This window comes from Convolutriloba macropyga, chromosome 11 (assembly GCF_964194025.1).
Source record: "Convolutriloba macropyga chromosome 11, txConMacr16.3, whole genome shotgun sequence".
In the NCBI taxonomy this organism is placed as follows: Eukaryota; Metazoa; Xenacoelomorpha; order Acoela; family Convolutidae; genus Convolutriloba; species Convolutriloba macropyga.
Genome location: NC_134478.1, coordinates 29,116,693 through 29,124,965, shown reverse-complemented (window position 1 = coordinate 29,124,965; position 8,273 = coordinate 29,116,693). Strand labels below are relative to the sequence as shown.

General features: G+C 31.7%; 1 long non-coding RNA gene across 1 annotated transcript in view; it reads left to right on the top strand.

Moving 5' to 3' along the window:
• Positions 1-246: 246 nt before the first annotated feature.
• LOC142349432 (uncharacterized) overlaps positions 247-8,273 on the top strand; it is a 30,008-nt gene continuing 21,981 nt past the window's right edge. The window contains exon 1 of the long non-coding RNA XR_012760827.1: positions 247-669. This is a non-coding gene — a long non-coding RNA (uncharacterized LOC142349432). The remainder of the gene's footprint in view (positions 670-8,273) is intronic.

Here is an 8,273-nt window from a genome sequence, read left to right as displayed (position 1 = left end):
TGGGGATATTATGCAGGTAGTATGGTCATTCATTGGTCATTAAACTGCACTTTTCAATAAAATCGAAACACGAAAAATAGAAGCAAAATTGAGGGGATAATTTTGTGTACTTTTGCATTAATGCATAATTGATGAGCCCACTTAAAATGTTTTTGAGCTCTCCGTTGAAATTTCCGACTGTGTTTGCGTCACAGTTTCAATAATTAATGGCCAGCTTTGTTGCTCATGTTTAAGCTAGAGCTCCTCTGTGGTCCAGTTCCAAATATCTCATCTAATTGATACATAAATACTCCTCGTGTTTACTTGGTCTCTACTTGCTTGTATTGTACTTAGTGTCTTTGAAAATAAGAATTCACAGAAAAGTTGATGAGAATAAATTCATCTTCAAAAGTAAGTAACAACAGCTCAGACTTTCTCTTCCATTTTTGTTTGTTTACATTTTCAAGCAATATTTTGTTTGTTTCCTCATCAGCAAATAACAATCAACTTACTTCCGTACACTTTATCATGGATATAGAGAGTTAGTTCCTTTATCTGGAAATTTTGATTCTTGAGAGCATTTATTTGTTTTTATTTTCATCCAGGCTTATTAGACTGTTCGAGCAACCTGATAGCATATCTGAAATTTCAATACCAAATTTACGGAGCTGATTTTGTTATCAACCAGTAGTAAGGAAGATTTGTCATTCATCAGCCACCCACCCCCCCCCCCCCCCCCCCAACTCGTCCCTCTTCCCCTCCCCAGGCCGAGGTAATACAGTATAAGTCGATCACTAACATCGATTTTTTAGATCATCCCAGATTGGAGGGAACGTAATAGGCACAATTTCTGAAAAGATGTGGTTATATAATACTCGCAACCTGACGAGGTCATTTTTAGGACATAATTTCTGAACTTGAAAAAGTTTTCGCTCAAAGTATAGTTTTTGCATATACGAAAAGTATGATTTCATCTTCTAGCATTACAGAATCGAAAATTGATAAGAAAATTCTGCCCCTGAGCACATAGGGAAGATGGACCTTTGTGGCAGTCATTAAAAGCGGGTGCTTTATGGAGTGTAAGAAAACAATAGATTGTGAATAATAAAATTTGTGCATTTTATCTCTAAATAGGTCTGACTCCCTCATGTCAATTAAGGTGTTAACTAACTCAATCCTTTGATTGTCTTTTTCTTGTTATGATATGCTGGATGTTTGTCCTTTTACAGTCTGTCTAGTGGTTTTGTTTCGGATTCAATAACTTCTCCACTTATATACGCTTGAGTTTCTTGTAGTTAGTTCTCTTTTAACCTACAAATATAATCACTACAGCACTGCATAATTTTGATTATCATCCTCGTTTGACGTCGTAATTTCTTGATACACATTGAGAAAACATCACCTCATCAATTTTTTCAAACGCACAGCTCTTATGACATCCAGTAAGATCTATCATATATAAGACAAAGAGGCTCGGCAATGTGCGTTTGCACATAATGTTCCGACCACGCTCATCCACGTTTTGATTTAATTGTATACCAAGTGAGGAAGAGATAAAAAAACTTTCCGAAAATTCAAATATTGTTCAACAGACAAATAAGTAAAAAAATAATACTGGATTAGAGGGCCAATGAGACTCTCCATTTATGAGAGAAATGATCAAAACAAAAATAAAAATCAATAATAGTAAACATTAATTACGACCAAAATTCTATGTCCTTATTGAGAAACACACACCCTAAATAAAAAAATGGAATCAGATAAAACCTAAACGAAACAAACTAAACTGAACTTCAATAGGTAAGAGAGAAGACCTGCCAATATTGAGACTCGTTAACAAGTCGACAAACAGCAAAAGGAGCAGAGTTTAAAAATAATTTTCTCTTTTTGAAAACGACAAATTTCAAATTAGTTAGAACCAACACGTATCAACTCGGCTCACAAAGTTAGTTTAAACCTCGTAGGAAGCAATTGAAACCTCTCATTATCCATAATAAGTCAGAAAACAACGGTGAAACTGAGAAGAAAAATCGAACAAATTTAAAAAGAAAAGGGTGTTGCAACAGTTCAAAACTTAGAAATGAGCAAATAATCAAAAAGCACACTTCTTTTTTTATTAAAATGCCTAGAAGCAAAACCAAGTAACCATTAGTTGAAAAATAAAACCTTTACAAACATTACATCCAGATTCAATAGAAAGTGGATTTGGCCTGACGTTACAAATACCAAGCTACAAATTTGACAGCAATAAGATAAAAGTGAGAACGCTCGCAAATCCGCCGATTCTTTCAAAATAATTATTTTCAAAAATTCCAACAACAATAGGTTGTCAATTAAACACAAAAACAGATCAAACTGGGATTACCAGCTGAGTTTTCCAGACACGAAAACCAGCTGTGTTTTCTATTATTGAGACCGAATCATAGGACGACGAAAACATCAAATACGTAATACGAACAGCACTCAAAATTTTACAAAAAATTTGCCGAAAACAGAGTCTTGAATCATATAAATTCTAAAACAATGAAAGCCATTTTTTTATTTTGATGGCTTCCTGAAAATAGGGAATTCTTTTGAATATACATCTCTAATTTCTAAAGATGTGGGTCAATACATAGCAAACAGCTAGAAAATTGTTCGGACTAACAGAAAGTTGATAAGTTATTTCAATGCTTGTTGACGGCAATGAAAACAAAAATTCTGAAGTACAAAAATTTGCTTTAAAAAAGGAAAATAATTAAAGGTCACTAAAACCAATAGTGCTAATAATTGACATCAGTAAATAGATTCATTTGAACATCTATAGAAAGAGTTCAGGCTTTTGGTTGTCACGAATATACTGTACGACAACAAAACAACAACACTTAGAGGCAAAAATATGAGAACGAACACTTTGGCTGCCGTCAAGACTGTAAACTGTTCACTGAAGTCCTTAAAAAATTCTTCCGCACATTCTTTCAAAACCAATTTGTATTATTCTTGTTTGAAAAGGAAACAAATTACAATCTCAAATACGAGCAAAATGCAGAAATTGCAAAACCTTTCGTAGTAAGAGTTGCCCACAAATCGTTAGTTATAAATGAATCATTATAAACAGCTTTTTAAGAAGTTTTGACGTTTACACATTGAGACTAAGCTACATGTCGAGAAAAAACAAGATTGAAGATTTGCAAATTTTTAAAACTTCACTGACATTTTCAAAAGACAAAATTATTCAAAGTCCTAAGCTAAGAGACATAAAATAACAACTGAAAGCATTGAAAAGGTCCAACTATAGCTCCTATGGAACCCATTCAAAATTTTGGATAACAAGGCAAAGTCGTGTGGCTTGCAAAAAAGATTGACACATGACGGCAATAAGAAATCAAATAGAATTTACATTAACACAACGTCAAAGCCATAAAATATATAAGGTTTTCTCTGAAGAAATAATATATGTTTGCTTGGCCTCATTTTGATGTAAATAGGGGATTTTTCATAAATTGGTCCTGGATTTGAAATCCTTCGTGTCGGTAATCAACAAAAAAGAAGGAAAATGCAAAAATTTTTTGAAAGAGACCACGCCCCGATAAAATCCGAATGATTATTGATTGTAAGAATCCAAGATGTGTTCAAACCTAGCCATTTTTTGCTGCGCGTCCAGCAAAAAATTAAATTATTGGATACGTTTGCAAAATATATTAATTAGAAACAGAAACATTTCATTGAACCAACAACAAATTATTTATTTTGTATGAATTTTGAGTTATATTTTCAAAAAATCTGCAAAATTTTAACTCCAGAAAACTCCTATAGGAAATGAAAGTACAAGCAGCAGTTCTTGGAGTTTTCACAGATTGTGACTGCGGATGCCAGGTCTCTACTTCCGGCATTTTTAAACAAAGTGGTATAAAAAGCCTAATTGGAGCCATTTTTGATTTAAAATGTCTGAAGTTCGAAAAATGTCGCAAAAATATTAACCAAAAACTCAGTTTAAACCAAGCGACTTCTGTTATTAAAAGTAAAACCAATAACATTATTAATTTTAACTAATTTTCTCAACCTTGACAAAAAGTTGGTATAAAAGTACGGAAATGTGAATAAAACCCCGGAATGCCGACTACTATTCACAAAACTTTAAACCTCGATGACTTCCTTCATAAACCAAAATGGAAAAATCTTTCTTATTCCCTACTCGATGCTGAACGGACGGGCGTTCTAATGATACCAGTCTCAACTCTCTACGATGAATATATCGATCGGCCAAAATTGACTGAACAAAAAAAACCCGTTTGAGTATATAGTCCCTGTTGGTGGGAAGTAAAAACAACCAGAGGGGTCAGTATAGGAGAAAGAGAGTGAAAGTATAAGCATCAGTATACAAAATTTTTACTCATATTAATTAATATTTCAATGTTTTTCTGGGAAGAGTCTAACTCTAGGAAGAGAAAGTTATAGTTTTTCAATTAAGAAAACAAAATTGAACGAATAACCACTTATATCATTTTAGAAACAAGGAACAAGACAAGGTTTATGATAACTGCTATGCGATCAAAAGTTCTGCTATAAAGATTGAAACATCAGTGTTTTATCTTTAACATTATAGAAGATACAAGCCGTTTAGAACTGTAGTTTAAGATAAGCTTAGATTTGGACACTTTTAGTTCAAAAATTTTAAATTTCTTTTTGTATTTAAAATGTTTTTGTGCAAACGTTAAAAGGTCATTAACTATTAATTATTGGTTAAAAAATTGTGCTGATCAAAATAGATTCTTAAAAAAGACCAAAATATTTTATAACAGATAAAAAAAATAACTGCCTATCTTTTACATGCCTGACATTTTTGTTCCGTCATTCCATTTTTGTATGAAAAACTGAATGCCAGGGACGAAAATAATGATAATCTGATGTTCAGATTGGGTTGATTCTTGAAAAGATATATTTTGGAGACTTGATTTAATTATCTTGGGAAAACACAATTGACCATTATGATTAAAACGGCGCTGAACTAAATACAAAAACAGCAACAGCAACGATGATAAGAAATCCTATTTACTGCGGATGATATTTAAACAGATTTAATAAAAATTCAACTCACCAAGCCAAGATCGAAATATTGATCTGTTGATATCCCTAACAATGACAAACTGACTTTGCGTTGATAGTTATCTGCATTCAAAATTTTTCAAAAATTAAGAAATTTGAGACTTTTTTTGGGTACTCTTTTGAAACCTTGAGAAGTCACTTTAGTGTTCACGCTATTTTATAGATTTGACAAAACTATGGAAGTTTTGCTTGATTCTCAGATGCGAAGGAAACAATATAGTGCGTCTGAATATGAAGTGCGAGAAAATTGGAGTCTTTTTAGATCTGACTTGCCTAGCTTATCCATTAATAGATTGTTCGGTTATAAATATTTGAAGGGGTATTCGAGGGTCAAAATAGACTGAAATAATGTGACTTGAATTCGTTTTGCAGTCTTGATAAATTTTCAATAATTGCCTTCTTTCCAACCAACCGGTAAAAAAGATTTTTTTTCGGCCATTTTTTTGAATATTTTCAGCAAAGCTACTCACAGAGTCGTCATTATTCGATTTTAAAATATATATTTCAGTGATGAAGCACATACACAATCAAGTCAACAAATGGGTTCAACTAAAGATCTATTGCTAAGACTTGTGGCAGTTCTCTTGAGTTTTTTATTTTCTCTTTTTATAAATCTTTAGTTAATTTAACCAAATTATCAATTTCAGATAGTTAAGGATCATCTAATCATGTGACAACGCCTAATTATGAATCATTTTTGTGCATCAATCACAACGGACAATATTTTGTCAAATATAAAATTTTTAGATCTCTAGTGCCCCCAGTCTTTTATAGCCAAAATTTAGGCACTCCTCGAAAGAATTATTGTTTTATTTCCTTCAGAAAAAGTGATTTATTCTGATAATTAAGTGCCTAGGATAATAGACCGATGGCCGTGTCTGTAAAAATTCTTAATACGAGATGGTGTGGTAATGTGCGTTCACATATAATGTTCCCACCCAGCTCACCCACATTTGTGGCTTAGTTGTTTGCCAAATAAGGAAGAGATAGAATACAAGATATTTCAAAATTCAAATATTGTTCAAAAATAATTGGTGTATGATTGTTAAAATTGCCTCCAACCCATATCACTTAGTGAAGCAAATAAAATCACATCGGAGGGCCGATGAGATCCACCATTATGAGGACCACGAGATAAAAAAAGAAGAAAATTAAATAACAACAACAAACTTTGTCTACACCAAAAACTCAAATACATTTTTTTGAAAAAAACTGAAAAAAATGTCAAAATAGCGTCAAAAAACCTAAAGTAAACGAAACGTTTTGTTTTTCAATAGAAAAAAACATGGAACCAATCCTTACAAAGAATTAGTAACAAGTAGACAAAACACAAACCAAAAACAAAAAAGTTAAATAGTGGGTGTTTTTTTAAGTTTTTGAAAACAGATAAGTTCAAACAAGATAAAACCTCATCCCAACTCTTTAAATAGGTTCAAGTTTATTACTACCTCCACTGGAAGGCATTCAAAGGTGTCATTATCTAGAATGTGTTGTACCTCTCTAAAAATAAATAACAAATAAAGACGAAAGAAAATTTCATTCGAAATTTTTTTAAGAAACGGCATAGAAAAAATATTTATTCCACAAAAAACAAGAAATAATCAATTGTGTATTCTTTGAACACGATTCATGTGATATGTGACCTCTGCTAAAAGAAATTTGTACCTTTTTGAAACAAATTTTTTTATCGTCATAAAAACATAAGCTATCCAACGAAATCATTATATATTTATTTTATTTCTCCAAAAAAGCCTTCGAGATCTGTCCGTATTTAGAATATTTCATACATACATCCACAATGAAAGCAACAAATAAAGATTAACTAAATTTCTGCATAAAAATGTGTTGAAACAATTAACATATTAAGGATGCACTAAAGACGTTAGATAAATTTAATCGTTTTTTTAACACGAATAATACGATTCGTGACCCTTAATAATTAAGACGAGGTAACAAGTAGTCAAAAAGAACAGCAAATTACAAACAAAATTAGTGCTTATTATATGAACATTTGATTTTAAATTGATGAAAAAACTGTCACAATCAACTGAAGTTAGTACATAAGTTCCGTTTGTATTCAGTGGAAGCTTTGAAGCACTGCAAATTTATGAAAAATAACGATAAAAGAGACGAAAATCTTTTAATTTCTGCTAGGTCAGTTCCTTAGCAGAAATTAAAAGATTTTTGTCTCTTTTGTCGTTATTTTTCATAAATTTGCAGTTAAAACCATACTCTATTCACTGCAAAAATCTACATCTTTGATTTTGATTTCATGGAGTCAACATTTTACTGAGCAATAGTGTGACAATACTAGAAAATGAACAGGAAAGATGGGATATTTTCAGAACTCCAAACTATTTAATGAAAATTTTTATTATGAAAGCCGAAAAGCAATTACTTGAAACGTAAAACGGCAACAAAAATTTAATATTTGTTCATTAGAAGGACGATGCTAACTGGCGTGCTAATCTTAAGCTACAGGTTGAAAAAGAACGAGAGAGAAACTGTGAAAAGAACGATAATGCATTGTTTATTTTAAAAAGATATTTTTAAAAGTCAACTCAACCAAAAGCTGTGGACTAAAAACTTGATAGGTTTGCTTGAAAATCCTGAGGAAGCCAATTGAACCTTTAATTAGTAAGGTTTGAGGTGAATTGTTTTGTTATGTAATTAATAACTTAAAAAAACGGAATCGCGAAAATGTTTTTAAAAAAGACGGCAACTGATTACAATCCAAATACTTTTGTATTTTAAAAAACAACGATTAGACCATAACTGGCCTGGCTATTGTTTTTCTTCAATCAGGAATAAATTATTTTTCCCAATAATATGGATATGTACAATTTGACAGTAAGAAGTCAATATATCAAAACAAATTATGAATTTTGTCATTTATCGAGTTAAATTACGGATTCAAAAAACGGCAAAATGTTAATTCAGCAACATTCACAAAAGACGCCCCTGTGAAGCTAGTGAAGATTGTTTCAGCAATTTTAGTTTTGTTTTTCGGGCCAATTTAAACGAAGTGGACTAAAGGATTTTCATTTTTCACGGGAAAATGGCTGAATTTTGATAAATTTGAGCCCAAATTGGATCAAACTGCTTAATTACACTCTTCTGTTTATAAAAGTAAATCAAAACACTAGTAATTTTAACATTTTTTTCTGCAAAATGAGCAAAAAAAATTGCGTAAGAAACGGAAATTGTAA